Raw genomic sequence first — 15,909 nt, 5'->3', positions numbered from 1 at the left:
TCTCTATTCAGCAGTTAAAAGAGTGAATATGGCAGTGACTACTGATTTGTCTTTTCTTTGGATCCACATTCTTTTATGGGAAACAGATTTGTGTTCAATATATACATATATATATATATATATATATATATATATATATATATATGTATGTATGTATGTATGTATGTGTGTTTGCATAGCCTATACATGTATTAAAATATATGCATATATGTGTACATATATTTATATATATGCACATGTATATTTGTGCGCATACACACACACGCAAATGTGTGTGTGTGTGTTTCCGGCAGAGTTTCTCTCTTTCACAGTTTTTGTTATAGGCAATCGCCTTAATGTGTGTATATATATTTATGTAAACAAATACAGATACAAACGAGGATAAGTCACATTTTTCGTTTTCTATCCATTTCACAATACATGGGCAATAGCTTACAATGCCCCTGGGGTGTAAAGTATTCCCGAGGTATAGTGAATAGAATATTAAACGAAATTTGTTGCTTGGTATTGTTTTTGATGAAAAAATTTAAGAACAAAATTTCATATACATACTATATATATATATTACGCTCTTGTTTTCATGTATGCATATATATATATATATATAATATATATATATATATATATATATGTATATATACACATAAATACATACATACATAAACAATAACAAGAACTATCTCGAAGCGTCATAGAAGAATCACTCGCACCTCTATTGTTTATCGTGACGCTTGTGCTAATTCAACCATCCCTGCACAAGTGGAGCGCCAGGAAAGGCCTTCCCGGCTGCCGCCCAGCCCTCCGCTCAGCGTGCGAAACTCTTCGCGTGCAACGAGCATTAAAACTTTAAGTAAAATCTCAATTTATGGATCCGAACAACACTTTCGCAGGTCTTGGGGTCGCAGTTGTCGATTCTGGGTGCCGAAGTGTTTCGTCGTCACTGCTTACCTTGTTGTTATTGGTGACCATGTATGTATGGCGCTGTTCCTTTGTTGAGGTGGTAGAGGCCGTTCTTTTACGTATTGGATTCTTTCTCCTATTTTTTTTTTATCTTAACTGGCACTTCGTATGTCGGTTCCTTTTTCAGATGTTTTGTTATGCCTATTTTCCTTTGCTATTATCTGTACTACTAAATATTCTTTCTTTTAGTTGTGTTTTTTTATCCATTTTTATGAAGATTTTATTCTCTCATTTTAAAATAAGAAGAAAATCTACGTTAACTTACATAATTTTCTTATATACCCATGCTTACATATTCATATATATATATACATATATATTATATAGGTATATATATATTCTTATATTATATATATGTAATAATTATATGTGTATATAGATATATATATATACATATGTATACATATAAATGTATATATACATATATAACACCATACAGCAAGGGCAAATGAAGACATCAAAAAGGCCATAATATATCCATAAGAGACATTTTGCACATTTACGACGTGCACCCTCAATCTGCAAATATAATAACATACAATTCGTAAAATTTGCAAAACTGTTTCAAAATATAGAGAAAAAGAAAAAAGTTATTTACAAAAATTTGAATGAATACAACTTGAAAAGTGTTCAGAATAAAAGAAACCAGTTCTCACCAAACCATCCAAGAAGAACGAATGACTAATACGTGACACCAACCTACGACTTCAGTTATGCTAGATAAAGATTTTTTTTTCTCAGCTATATTTCAAAATAATTTTTGTAAGTTTATCGAATTGTATGTTGTATTTACTGACTGAGGATGCACATAAACATCTTTTATGAATTAATTACGGCCTTTTTGATTCGTTTGTTGGATCCTGCTGTGATGTTGTATATATATATATATATATATATATATATATATATATATGTGTGTGTGTGTGTGTGTGTTATATTTACGTGTGTGTATGTATATATAGCAAAGTTATAAAACACCTACCGTGCACTAAAATATTATATTGTAGGAAGCCCACCAAAATTCGGACGTGTTTTTTTCCAAAATTTTAGTGGGACCTAAACATATATATATATATATATATATATATATATATATATATATATATATATATATATATATATATGTGTGTGTATATTGGTAATACTTGTATTGTGTTCGAAGAGTTGTATTGATCAAACTGGATGTAGTAGAAGAAAAAGCTGTAATATTCCATCCATATGTTGCATGAATAAAATGTCCTTGGCTGGATTTTGATCTTATGAGTAGGTGGTGGTGCTAGGTGATTTAAGTGCAAAGGTCACTGACAGAGAAATGGAATATACGAGAATTTATAGTGTCTTGCGGAGATGTGCTTGAGAAGGGGGATTAGTTGCTCCAGAATGGTGGTTCTCAAGACAAGTGTTGATAGATATACTTGTGAAAGAGAAAACGGCAAATTGACTGATATGAAAAGGTGAGAAGAGTGCATGGACGAATAATTATTAGTTTGACCGAAGCAAAATACTAAATGCATTAGATTTCAGGTGGAAAGGAGAGAATGAAACATGAGTGAGTTTGTTAAGGAAGTAGATGACCACTTAAAGAGAAACTTGATGAAATACAAGCATTAAGGTGGAAGGAGTAGATGAAGTTTCAAAAGAACCTTAATATGCAATAACGAAACCAGAGCAGATGCCGCGTTAAGAGACACATGAGGGAACTGAAGATGAAGAGTGATAGCTGAGAAGTTTTGAGTAATAATAATACTAATAATAATAATAATAATAATAATAAATAATAATATAATAATAATAATATTGGTAAGAGCATCAAGGAAATAGATACCCTTAATCCAGACTGTAAGGATTGTATCTGGGGACATCAGGATGGAGTTTGGAATAGAAAAATGCGCCTTAGTCAACATACAAAAAGGCAAAGTAACGAGAACTGAAGGGATAAAACTACCAGATGGGAGCAACATCAAACACATAGATGAGACAGGATACAAATACCTGGGAATAATGGAAGGAGGAGATATAAAACACCAAGAGATGAAGGACACGATCAGGAAAGAATATATGCAGAGACTCAAGGCGATACTCAAGTCAAAACTCAACGCCGGAAATATGATAAAAGCCATAAACACATGGGCAGTGCCAGTAATCAGATACAGCGCAGGAATAGTGGAATGGACGAAGGCAGAACTCCGCAGCATAGATCAGAAAAAACCAGGAAACATATGACAATACACAAAGCACTACACCCAAGAGCAAATACGGACGACTATACATAACACGAAAGGAAGGAGGGAGAGGAACTACTAAGTATAGAGGACTGCGTCAACATCGAAAACAGAGCACTGGGGCAATATCTGAAAACCAGTGAAGACGAGTGCTAAAGAGTGCATGGGAAGAAGGACTAATAAAAGCAGACGAAGACCCAGAAATATACAGAGACAGGAGAAAGACAGAAAGAACAGAGGACTGGCACAACAAACCAATGCACGGACAATACATGAGACAGACTAAAGAACTAGCCAGCGATGACAATTGGCAATGGCTACAGAGGGGAGAGCTAAAGAAGGAAACTGAAGGAATGATAACAGCGCACAAGATCAGGCCCTAAGAACCAGATATGTTCAAAGTACGATTAGACGGAAATAACATCTCTCCCATATGTAGGAAGTGCAATACGAAAAGTGAAACCATAAACCACATAGCAAGTGAATGCCCGGCACTTGCACAGAACCAGTACAAAAAGAGGCATGATTCAGTAGCAAAAGCCCTCCACTGGAGCCTGTGCAAGAAACATCAGCTACCGTGCAGTAATAAGTGGTACGAGCACCAACCTGAAGGAGTGATAGAAACGATCACGCAAAGATCCTCTGGGACTATGGTATCAGAACGGATAGGGTGATACGTGCAACAGACCGACGTGACGTTGATTGACAAGGTCAAGAAGAAAGTATCACTCATTGATGTCGCAATACCATGGGACACCAGAGTTGAAGAGAAAGAGAGGGAAAAATTGGATAAGTATCAAGATCTGAAAATAGAAATAAGAAGGATATGGGATATGCCAGTGGAAATCGTACCCATAATCATAGGAGCACTAGGCACGATCCAAGATCCCTGAAAAGGAATCTAGAAAAACTAGAGGCTGAAGTAGCTCCGGGCCTCATGCAGAAGAGTGTGATCCTGGAAACGGCACACATAGTAAGAAGAGTGATGGACTCCTAAGGAGGCAGGATGCAACCCGGAACCCCACACTATAAATACTACCAGTCGAATTGGAGGACTGTGATAGAGCAAAAAAAAAAAAAAAAAAAAAAAAAAAAAAAAAAAAAAAAAAAAAAAAAAAATAATAATAATAATAAACCAATAAATGTATCATAGAGTGGTTAGGAAGAGGGAATATAAACAACCAATGGGGAGGATAAGAAAAATGAGAGAGATCATGGAGACCAATAATGAAAATATAGATGAGAAGGCGAGGAAGAACTTAAGGGAGTAAGGTTTAACGAACAGGTGAATATCAGAGCAAGATATGAAAATTTCGAGATGCTGTCAGAAGTCAACTCAGTCCTCAGTCCTGGGTCGTTGGAATCAGTATTTTTGAAGGTAAGTTGAATGTAGAAGACAGAAACAGGGGGTGGGGGTGTGGGGTCGGGGGGACGGGTAGGGGTGGCAAAAGTGAAATACACAAATGGACTGGATTTAAGTTTGAGCAAGCTTGAAGAATATAATTTTTGGGGTGTAAGAAAGACGGTTAGGAAGTTGAAAAATGGAAATGCGACAGGAGATGCTGTAGTGCTGCAATGATAATGAGGCCGAGTTGCTGACCAGGGCTTGTAAGGCACGTCTGAACGACGGAAAGGTTCAGCAGGAATGGGTGAGACGGGTAATGGTTACACTGTTTAAATAAAGGTGACAGAGGGGAATTAGATGACAACATGGCCATAATACCCATTGTAACTAGAGAGATCTATGGTAGGATTTTGACTGTGAAAGTAAAACAAATAATGCAGGTAATTTTGGAGGTAGAATTCTGTGTTTTCCGAAACTTAAGTGAAGATCTTGAAAGTTAAGTAAGAATGCTATATGTGGCATACTTGGGCATAGAAAAAGCTTATCACATTCCGTGTGAATGATGTTGAAAGCGATTAAAATTGTGATAAATGTGAAGCATTTTTTGCATATCTACCCACGAGAGCGACTGGTTTGGTTTACAAGTGGCCTGGAACAATGGTGTGTTATGAATCCATGGCTGTTCGACACCTCCGTGGGTGGAACGATAAAATATTTTATAACAGGAGATGTAGGTGCTAATTTGTAAACGGAGTTTGGAATGGTTCATGTTTGCGAAAGATATATTACTAATTGCTGATAGTGAAGAAAAACTACAAAAACTAGTGGAAGAGTTAGAATGTGTTAGCAAGAGAAGAAAGAGAGAATAAATGGGATCAAGAATTAAGTTTATGAAAGTAAATTGAAACCAGTGAGTTGGAACAAGGAATATTAAGATGTATCTTGAAAGAATTGAAGAAGTAGATGGGAATGTTTGCAGGTATTGTTATGCCAACTATCCAATATGAAGGGAAGTGCAGATACAGAAAGAAGTTTTAAAAAATGCTGAGGCTGGTGAAATAAAATGTTGGCAAAGTATATAGGGCTTAAGAGTAATGATAATGTGAGAAAAGTGTAGATGTAAACTAGTGGTAAAACAGTGATAGTAGAGATTAGAGTAGTGGTTCTAAACTTTTTATTACCGCGCCCTCTTTAATTAAGAGTAGGTCCTTCCCTTCACACGCTTCCCTTGCATCAGTGAATAAAATTCCCTCCCATATTTGAAGGAAAATAAATAAAGAGATAGAGAAGTGGTTTCTGGGGATAGGGAGGGAGGTAAATAATGACAAAATATGGTTAGCCCAACAGTCTAGCTGGAGTAGTAGACTGTAGGAAACTAACGTTGTAAAGCGATACTTTTGCATTTTTTCTTAAACCTCTGAATATTAGTTCTTCACTCTTGTTAAGAGAATAACGAATATAATTAGAGAATTTTAAATTTTTCAGTAGGGTTTGCGCCTCCTTTGGAAATTTCTGACGTTCCCCTCCCCCTCCCCACCCCCGCCCCGCCCCCCGTTTAAGAACCATTGGATTAGAATGTTCTGAGATGGTTTGTTTTTGTGGAAACAATGGAGGATTGTGCGTTGATAAAAAAGAGCTTGAAATTTCGGAAGTGTTAAAGAGAAGAGGCGATTTAGATTTAGAATTCGCTATATATGTAGGTTGAAAGAGGCATCGTAAAAGAAGATCCTGAATGTCGAGGAAACGAGAATATGTGCAAGTGACGGTGGATGGTGTAGTGTGTGTGTACCCAAGGGTCTGATTGATAGATATAATAAATTTGTGCAGGTGTACCAAGTAACCGGTGATGATAAAGAATTCTGCACAAGGTGGACATTCTCAATTCAGAAGTTAAAATATTAACGTAGCAGTGTTCCGTTTTCTTTTGGGGTTCCCCGTGTATATAATATATATATATATATCATATATATATATATATATATATATATATATATATATATTATATATATATATATATATATATATATATATATGTGTGTGTGTGTGTGTGTGTGTGTGTGTGTGCAATGTGTTAGGCATATTAAAAATGGTACAGTTTGTTGTAACAGTAATTTTTTTTTTTTTTTTTCATACTTGAACCAATCAGCTGCGGAAAAAAAAACTCCAAAATATGTAAAAGTACCAGGTGATGAGATATATCTACAGGAGTTCAAAGCGTTGCTTGAAGGAGGTACTTGAAATGTGTAGGTTCATGTAAAAACAATTCGACAGCTACGCACTATCTCACCCTCTCTCCCAAATACCACGTCGAGTTATGACAGAACAGCGGACGATAAACTTCAGAAATTTGCAGAACCTGGCAGGAGCGCGCGCGATTCATCGGATTTCTAAAAATAGTAGATATTTGCGGGTTCACGTTTGCCAATTCTTTTATTTTCCCCCCATTTCTCTTATCTTTACTGCCATAATTTGCTGTTGGTAAACACTGTGTCAGTGATGGCGGGAACTGAGCGGGATTTTCTTTTACGATTTCTCTTCCGGAGACTATTTATTTATATTATTATCATCATTTTTATTATTATCATTATTATTCTTCATTATTATTAGATTATTATTATTTTTTTTTTTTTTTTTTAATTTTTTATTTTTTTTTTTTTTGCTCTATCACAGTCCTCCAATTCGACTGGGTGGTATTTATAGTGTGGGGTTCCGGGTTGCATCCTGCCTCCTTAGGAGTCCATCACTTTTCTTACTATGTGTGCCGTTTCTAGATCACACTCTTCTGCATGAGACCTGGAGCTACTTCAGCCTCTAGTTTTTCTAGATTCCTTTTCAGGATCTTGGGGATCGTGCCTAGTGCTCCTATGATTATGGGTACGATTTCCACTGGCATATCCCATATCCTTCTTATTTCTATTTTCAGATCTTGATACTTATCAATTTTTCTTTTTCCCTCTCTTTCTCTTCAACTCTGGTGTCCCATGGTATTGCGACATCAATGAGTGATACTTTCTTCTTGACTTTGTCAGTCAACGTCACGTCTGGTCTATTTGCACGTATCACCCTATCCGTTCTGATTACCATAGTCACCAGGAGGATCTTTGCTGATCGTTTTCTATCACTCCCTCAGGTTGGTGCTCGTACCACTTATTACTGCAAGGTAGCTGATGTTTCTTGCACAGGCTCCAGTGGAGGGCTTTTGCCACTGAATCATGCCTCTTTTTGTACTGGTTCTGTGCAAGTGCCGGGCATTCACTTGCTATGTGGTTTATGGTTTCATTTTTCGTATTGCACTTCCTACATATGAGATGTTATTTCCGTCTATCGTACTTTGAACATATCTGGTTCTTAGGGCCTGATCTTGTGCCGCTGTTATCATTCCTTCAGTTTCCTTCTTTAGCTCTCCCCTCTGTAGCCATTGCCAATTGTCATCGCTGGCTAGTTCTTTAGTCTGTCTCATGTATTGTCCGTGCATTGGTTTGTTGTGCCAGTCCTGTGCTTTCTGTCTTTCTCCTGTCTCTGTATATTTCTGGGTCTTCGTCTACTTTTATTAGTCCTTCTTCCCATGCACTCTTTAGCCACTCGTCTTCACTGGTTTTCAGATATTTGCCCAGTGCTCTGTTTTCAATGTTGACGCAGTCCTCTATACTTAGTAGTCCTCTCCCTCCTTCCTTTCGTGTTATGTATAGTCTGTCCGTATTTGCTCTTGGGTGTAGTGCTTTGTGTATTGTCATTTGTTTCCTGGTTTTCTGATCTATGCTGCGGAGTTCTGCCTTCGTCCATTCCACTATTCCTGCGCTGTATCTGATTACTGGCATGCCCATGTGTTTATGGCTTTTATCATATTTCCGCCGTTGAGTTTTGACTTGAGTATCGCCTTGAGTCCTCTGCATATATTCTTTCCTGATCGTGTCCTTCATCTCTTGGTGTTTTATATCTCCTCCTTCCATTATTCCCAGGTATTTGTATCCTGTCTCATCTATGTGTTTGATGTTGCTCCCATCTGGTAGCTTTATCCCTTCAGTTCTCGTTACTTTGCCTTTTATTATTATTATTATTATTATTATTATTATTATTATTATTATTATTATTATTATTATTATTATTATTATTATTATAGACGTCGTTATATTTTTATATATGGCTTCATTACAATAATTTGAGATATGTTTTTTATTATATAATTTTTACTTTTCTTGATACAACTATTATTATTGTGGAAGTAACATTGATTTACCTTTGACATTGTGTATATATTCATTTGCAGTAATAATAATAATAATAATAATAATAATATTATTATTATTATTATTATTATTATTATTATTATTATATAATAATAATAATAATAATATAATAATAATAATAATAATATAACTGATTTATTGCTATTGTTGACAGTAGCACAAAGACCTTTAAATTACGTATCATTAGATGTGATCCTATGCGTGTGATGTATATTAGCGAAGAGTTCATTTTGAATTTGATGTTAAACGATGTAATTAATGTGGGTTACAATGGGCGAATTATCTCTGTACCGTTAATTGATTTGCGGATTTAGTCATGCTCGCGGCTGAAGTAACACATTCGTCCCCCCCTGATAAACTTTTATGAGAGATAATTGGTGTTAGGGTTGTCTAGGAACAGAATATAATAATAATAATAATAATAATAATAATAATAATAATAATAATAATAATAATAATAATAATAATAATACACATTTTTTTGTTTCCAAGTGTAAATTGAATTACTGATGTGATAGATATCAGTGTTTGATATACTAATAGTATTATTATCATAAAAATCCGGAATAATTGTGATAAACAATAAAAAATATTGTGATAAACCAATATATATATATATATATATATATATATATATATATTATATCTATCTGTTATATATATATATATATATGTGTGTGTGTGTGTGTGTGTGGGGGGGGGTGCATGTACGTATGTATGATATATAACATACATAATATATTTGTTTTGTATAATGTTATATACTACATTATATATATATATACATATCATATATATAATATATATATATAAATATATATAGATATATATATATATATATATATATATATATATATATATATATATATATATATACACACACACATGTTATGCACTATGATTATTTTTGAAACAATAAAGAATGGTGTTGATGGCGATAGCAAAAACAGCGGCCTGTCAGTCATTGTCCATAATTTCGAGGGAGGAAGAAGCGCAGGAGAGCCGAGTGTCGAAAAGGCCGAACTCCACTGGACGGTATATACCTAACCCCCCCCGCCCCCCCCTTACCCTGGAGGACATGCGACTAGATGGATTGGTTGGGTGTGGTGTTGCATTGACTGCTCCAGGGATTGAGTGGGCCGGGTCAGGAGGTGTGTGGGGTCGGGGAGACATTCGTAGGGGCTCGTGGAAGGGTTGGGGGGTTAGGGCATGTCGGGTTTAGGTCGGTTGAGGACTCTGGGGGGCGACGTGAGGTTGAGGCTGTCCGGGGGGAGAGGTTGTGAGTTCAGATATTCCGTGTCCACTGCTGCCAATTCCGTGACTTGGCGCATTACTGGTATGGATTTTGTATGCTCCGGCTTGGCATACGGTTCGTACAACCCCTCTCCCCTTCCCTTCCCTTCCCTAGGCATTCCCCATCTTCCCCTTCTTTGGCCTTCCATTCCCCCTCCCCCCCCCAAGCCTTTCCCCCAATCGCCATTTTGACTTACCGGAAATGTATGTGGCTGGTTGGCCGGTGGCACTGGCACAGAGCTCCCTGATTGAAATGTGTTGCCAGTTTTATCGCAACTTCCCAGTTTCCCACAAATACTATACGCTCGGGCGTCCATACGCCCCAATGCTGTCGAACCGACATTTCATGGGAATTTGTTTTCCTCGACCACAATATAATTATGTCGTTGCATTCATACGTATCCCGCGTTCATGCTTACGCAAGTCACACAGGTTATGGGTCTTACCAGGTCAAATAATGAAGTGATAATGGAATTCCTGCATCAAGAGTGATATTTTTTTTTTTTTGTTGGATTTGTCCCATGATGATGATCATACGCAGTTCGAACTTTTCTTAATTAGAAAATTGAGACGTAAGTTAAATTGGTCAAGTTTATTGTGCGAATATAATAATTTAAATGACGGGATTTACTGTGCTTTATTTAGCAGCTTATTAGTTTCGTATAATAATAATAATAATAATAATAATAATAATAATAATAATAATAATAATAATAATAATAATAATAATAATAAAAGATCAAAAAAAAAAAAAAAAAAAAAATAATAATAATAATAATAATAATAAAAGTATATGAAAACCAGTGACGCTCGGTAAAAAAAAAAAAATAAATAAATAAATAAAATAAAAGATTATTATTTTTATTATATTTTTTTATTATTATTATTTTTTTTTTTTTTTTGCTCTATCACAGTCTTCCAATTCGACTGGGTGGTATTTATAGTGTGGGGTTCCGGGTTGCATCCTGCCTCCTTAGGAGTCCATCACTTTTCTTACTATGCGCGCCGTTTCTAGGATCACCAACACCTCTTCTCCATGAGTCCTGGAGCTACTTCAGCCTCTAGTTTTTTTTCTAGATTCCTTTTCAGGGATCTTGGGATCGTGCCTAGTGCTCCTATGATTATGGGTACAATTTCCACTGGCATATCCCATATCCTTCTTATTTCTATTTTCAGGTCTTGATACTTATCCATTTTTTCTCTCTCTTTCTCTTCAACTCTGGTGTCCCATGGTATTGCGACATCAATGAGTGATACTTTCTTCTTGATTTTGTCAATCAACGTCACGTCTGGTCTATTTGCACGTATCACCCTATCTGTTCTGATACCATAGTCCCAGAGGATCTTTGCCTGATCGTTTTCTATCACTCCAGGTTGGTGTTCGTACCACTTATTACTGCAAGGTAGCTGATGTTTCTTGCACAGGCTCCAGTGGAGGGCTTTTGCCACTGAATCATGCCTCTTTTTGTACTGGTTCTGTGCAAGTGCCGGACATTCGCTAGCTATGTGGTTTATGGTTTCATTTTTCGTATTGCACTTCCTACATATGGGAGAGATGTTATTTCCGTCTATCGTTCTTTGAACATATCTGGTTCTTAGGGTCTGATCTTGTGCCGCTGTTATCATTCCTTCAGTTTCCTTCTTTAGCTCTCTATTATTATTATTATTATTATTATTATTATTATTATTATTATTATTATTATTATTATTATGAGAATTAAAGGACTTCTATTGTCAAAGCGTATATTTTAAAACCTCTTAACTTTTAGCAATTTTAGTGTGGCTGCAAAGGAGATCTCTTCGTATGATAAACTTGAGATGTGTAAACTTTATCATTTTTATATATAAAAATAAAACGACATATAAATACACATACAATTTTTGCCACCTGTTCCATAAGCGCTTTCCTGCAAGAGCGGTGAATCCATTGAGAGAAAGAAAACGAGTCACTTTTGACTTTCATCCTTTAACTGCTGAATCAAGGATGAAATATTTTCATAGAAACTTGACATACTGTCAGCGCTTTACGTACCACCATGAACGCTTGTACGCGGTTTTTGGATATAACAGCTGTGCCGTCCCAACATTCTTCCCTATGTAACTTGCACTTTCGAGTTCTTCCTCTCCAAAATTATATCCACTTTCCACTGATTTATTGTCTTCCTTTCTCTCCATATGACCAAACCACCTCAAAACTCAAAACAGCCATTCTTACTGCACGTATAGCAGGTAAAAAATTAAATCTCAGTTTTTGCTATCTCAAGCAAAGTATCCATCCCCGGAAAAAATTTTTTAGCACCGACTTCATCTTTGGGACTTGATCTGCTGAAGACTAAAATTCTCCAAGCCTTACCAGCAGTAAGTACATAGATGCACTTAATTCTCCTCCCCATTAAGTCTCATGTGATGGACACATTTCATGCCCTCATGGCTGAGTGGGTAAAGTTTGCAAGGTGTTTCACTCGTCGAAAGTTCAAATTCCTAGGGAGGACATTGTTGTAAGCCTGTATGTTTAGGTGCTATTAGTCTGCTCAGTGTTGGTGGTAGATAGGGTGCAGTGGTACCTGCTAAAATTTCAACCTATGCCTTCTAAGCCTGAGTGGATAAGTGAAACTGTAGCGTTTCAGTGAATGCTGGTTCAGATTTCCAAGGAAGATGTTTTGCTGGCAAAAGGACTCGTGTTCCTCAAAGTATAGTTGGCCCAACGATTCCCTTTGTAAATAGGTAGAGACCTTCATTCCTCAGCTTCTTTCTTTACAGCGTCCCTTCGGCTCCTAGTCGCAACCCTTTTCATGCCTTTTATTATACAATCTGTTCATATCTTCTCCTATCATATTACTTTCCACCCTCCCTTAACAACTGTTTCAACATTTCCAACGCTGAATGACCTCTTAGGTCCCAGGGCTTGGCCTTTAGCCTAAATTTTACATCCGGTTCCTTACTCAAGTTGTTGTGAGAGTTATCCTCTCTCTCATCTTACTGCCGTTTGAGAATTTTACTTCCTATAGCTTTGCGAGTCAACCACTTTAAATTCTTCTATCATCTGTACTGACACTGGTTGCCCCGCCTTCGAAGACTTAAATGTTCCCTCATAACCAAATTTCCATTTTCTTTTTTATCAGTCTGCGGCTTCTTTTCACAATCCATTCCCGAGTACTTTTTTTTTTTTTTTTTAATACCAAGAGCTTACTACGATGACATCTGTCCCTCCTAAACTTTTCTCTTCACTCCATTTGTAAACATCTTCGCTTCATGTTTATACAAATACACCACGACCGTTAACCCCTTAAACGCCGGAGCGGTAAATAAAAAAATGACTCCCGTATGCCGGAGGGGTTTGAGAGTGAGCGCGTAAGCGGAAAAATATTTTTTTTTCAAAAAAAATCACAGCGCGCTTAGTTTTCAAGATTAAGAGTTCATTTTTGGCTCCTTTTTTTGTCATTGCTTGAAGTTTAGTATGCAACCATCAGAAATGAAAAAAAATTATCATTATCATATATAAATAATGCGATATATGATAGCGCAAAAACGAAATTTCATATATAATTGTATTCAAATCGCGCTGTGCGCAAAACGGTTGAAGGTAACAAGTTACTTTTTTTTTTTCGTTGTAATGTGCACTAAATTGCGATCATTTTGATATATAACACATTGTAAAAAACGATAAAAGCAACACAGAGAAAATAAAATTATACACAAAATAATGCATGAATTCGTAACGCGCTTACGTAAACATATTTTTTTCAAAATTCACCATAAATCTAAATATTGTCCTAGAGACTTCCAATATGTTTCAGAATGAAGACAAATGATTGAATATTACTATACTGTAAGAATATTAGCTTACAAATGCAGTTTTCGACCATATCTGACGAGCTAAAGTTGACCGAATGTCGAATTTTTTATATATATATTTTTTTTATATGCAATTATTTCAGAAATAAGAAAAGCTACAACTTTCAAATATTTTTCGTTTTATTCTACATGAAATTTGCGCACATTTTCATATATAAAACTCTATGAAATGCCTAATATGAAACGGAGCAAATATTCCGAGAATGGGACTTACGCATTTCGGAGATTTGTGGCGGAGAATCCCGGCAGCCGCGGAGGGAAGGAAAAGCTTTTTTTTAAAAATTCACCATAAATTTAAATATTGTGCTAGAGACTTCGAATTTGTTTCACGATGAAGATAAATGACTGAATATTACTAGACTGTAAGAGTTTTATCTTACAATTGCGTTTTTCGACCATTTCGGTAGAGTCAAATTTGACCGAACGTGGTTTTTTTCTATTTATCGTGATTTATATGCAAATATTTCGAAAATGAGAATAGCTACAACCTTCAACTATTTCTTGTTGTATTATACATGAAATTGCGCACATTTTCATATATAAAACGTTATGTAACGGCTAATTTAAAATGGTGCAAACATTACCACAATCGCACGTATGATTTTTTCGGAAGAGTTACCGCGCGGACGTAAAGAAAATGTTATTTTTTTCATAAATTCACCATAAATCGAAATATTGTGCTAGAGACTTCCAATTTGTTGCAAAATGAAGATAAATGCTTGAATATTACTAGAATATAGGCGGCGTTTTAGCTTACAATTGCGTTTTTCGACCATTTCGGTAGAGTCAAAATTGACCGAAGGTTGAAAATTTGTCACTTATCATTTTTTATATGAAAATATTTCAAAATTGATAAAAGCTACAACCATGGGCGTTTTGTTTTTTTAGTTTTGTATTGTGCATGAAATTGCGCACATTTTCATATATAAAACTTTATGTAACGGTTAATTTAAAAGGGTGCAAACATTACCACAATCGCATGTATGATTATTTTCGGAAGAGTTACCGCGCGGACGTAAGGAAAAAGTTTTTTCATAAATTCACCATAATCGAAATATTGTGAATAGACACTTCCAATTAGTTGCAAAATTAAGTTAAATGATTGAATATTACTAACATATAAGAGTTTTAGCTTACAATTGCGTTTTTTCGACCATTCGGTAGAGTCAAAGTTGACCAAAGGTTGAAATTTTGGCACTTATCGTTATTTATATGAAAATATCTTAAAACTGATAAAAGCTACAATCATGAGTATTTTTTGTTGTATTCTACATAAAAATGCGCACATTTTCATATATACTACTCTATGTAACGGCTAATTTAAACTGGTACAAAAATTATGTCAAAGTGACGAAATAATTTCCGAGATGTGTCACAGATACTTTTTAGTGCGGCCAAGAAAGAAATTCGCGCTTGCGCGCCCTGCGTAACGATTGTAAACAAAACAACACCTTGATCCGTGAACTCCCAGCATCCCCCAACAAGGCGCGTGATTCAAGAGTTTTCGGCTGGTAGGCCTAAAAGTATTTTTCCGCGAATTTTTAAAACTTTTGTATGTCGACGTAAAATACGTCCAGTCGGCACCCGAGACCACAAAAAATGTCGACGTAAAATACGTCCAGTCTGCGTTTAAGGGTTAATTGATACTTACTTCCTAATATATATATATATATATATATATATATATATATATGTGTGTGTGTATATATATATATATATATATATATATATATATATATATATATATATATATATATATATATATATATATATATATGGAGAGAGAGAGAGAGAGAGAGAGAGAGAGAGAGAGAGATCTATGTATAAATTTCTACTGTATGTGATGTTGTATTTGTACACTATATTAAAAAGTTTTACTGAAATGATTGAAATCGGCGATAAGTAATTCCCGTACTTATTTTTATTGTATTTATAAATCAAGAGAGTCTCTCTCTCTCTCTCTCTCTCTCTCTCTCTCTCTCGTTAA

The sequence above is a fragment of the Macrobrachium nipponense genome, chromosome 39 (genome assembly GCF_015104395.2).
Source record: "Macrobrachium nipponense isolate FS-2020 chromosome 39, ASM1510439v2, whole genome shotgun sequence".
Taxonomy (NCBI): domain Eukaryota; kingdom Metazoa; phylum Arthropoda; class Malacostraca; order Decapoda; family Palaemonidae; genus Macrobrachium; species Macrobrachium nipponense.
The sequence above is the reverse complement of the archived record's forward strand: the minus strand, read 5'-3'. Positions refer to the sequence as shown.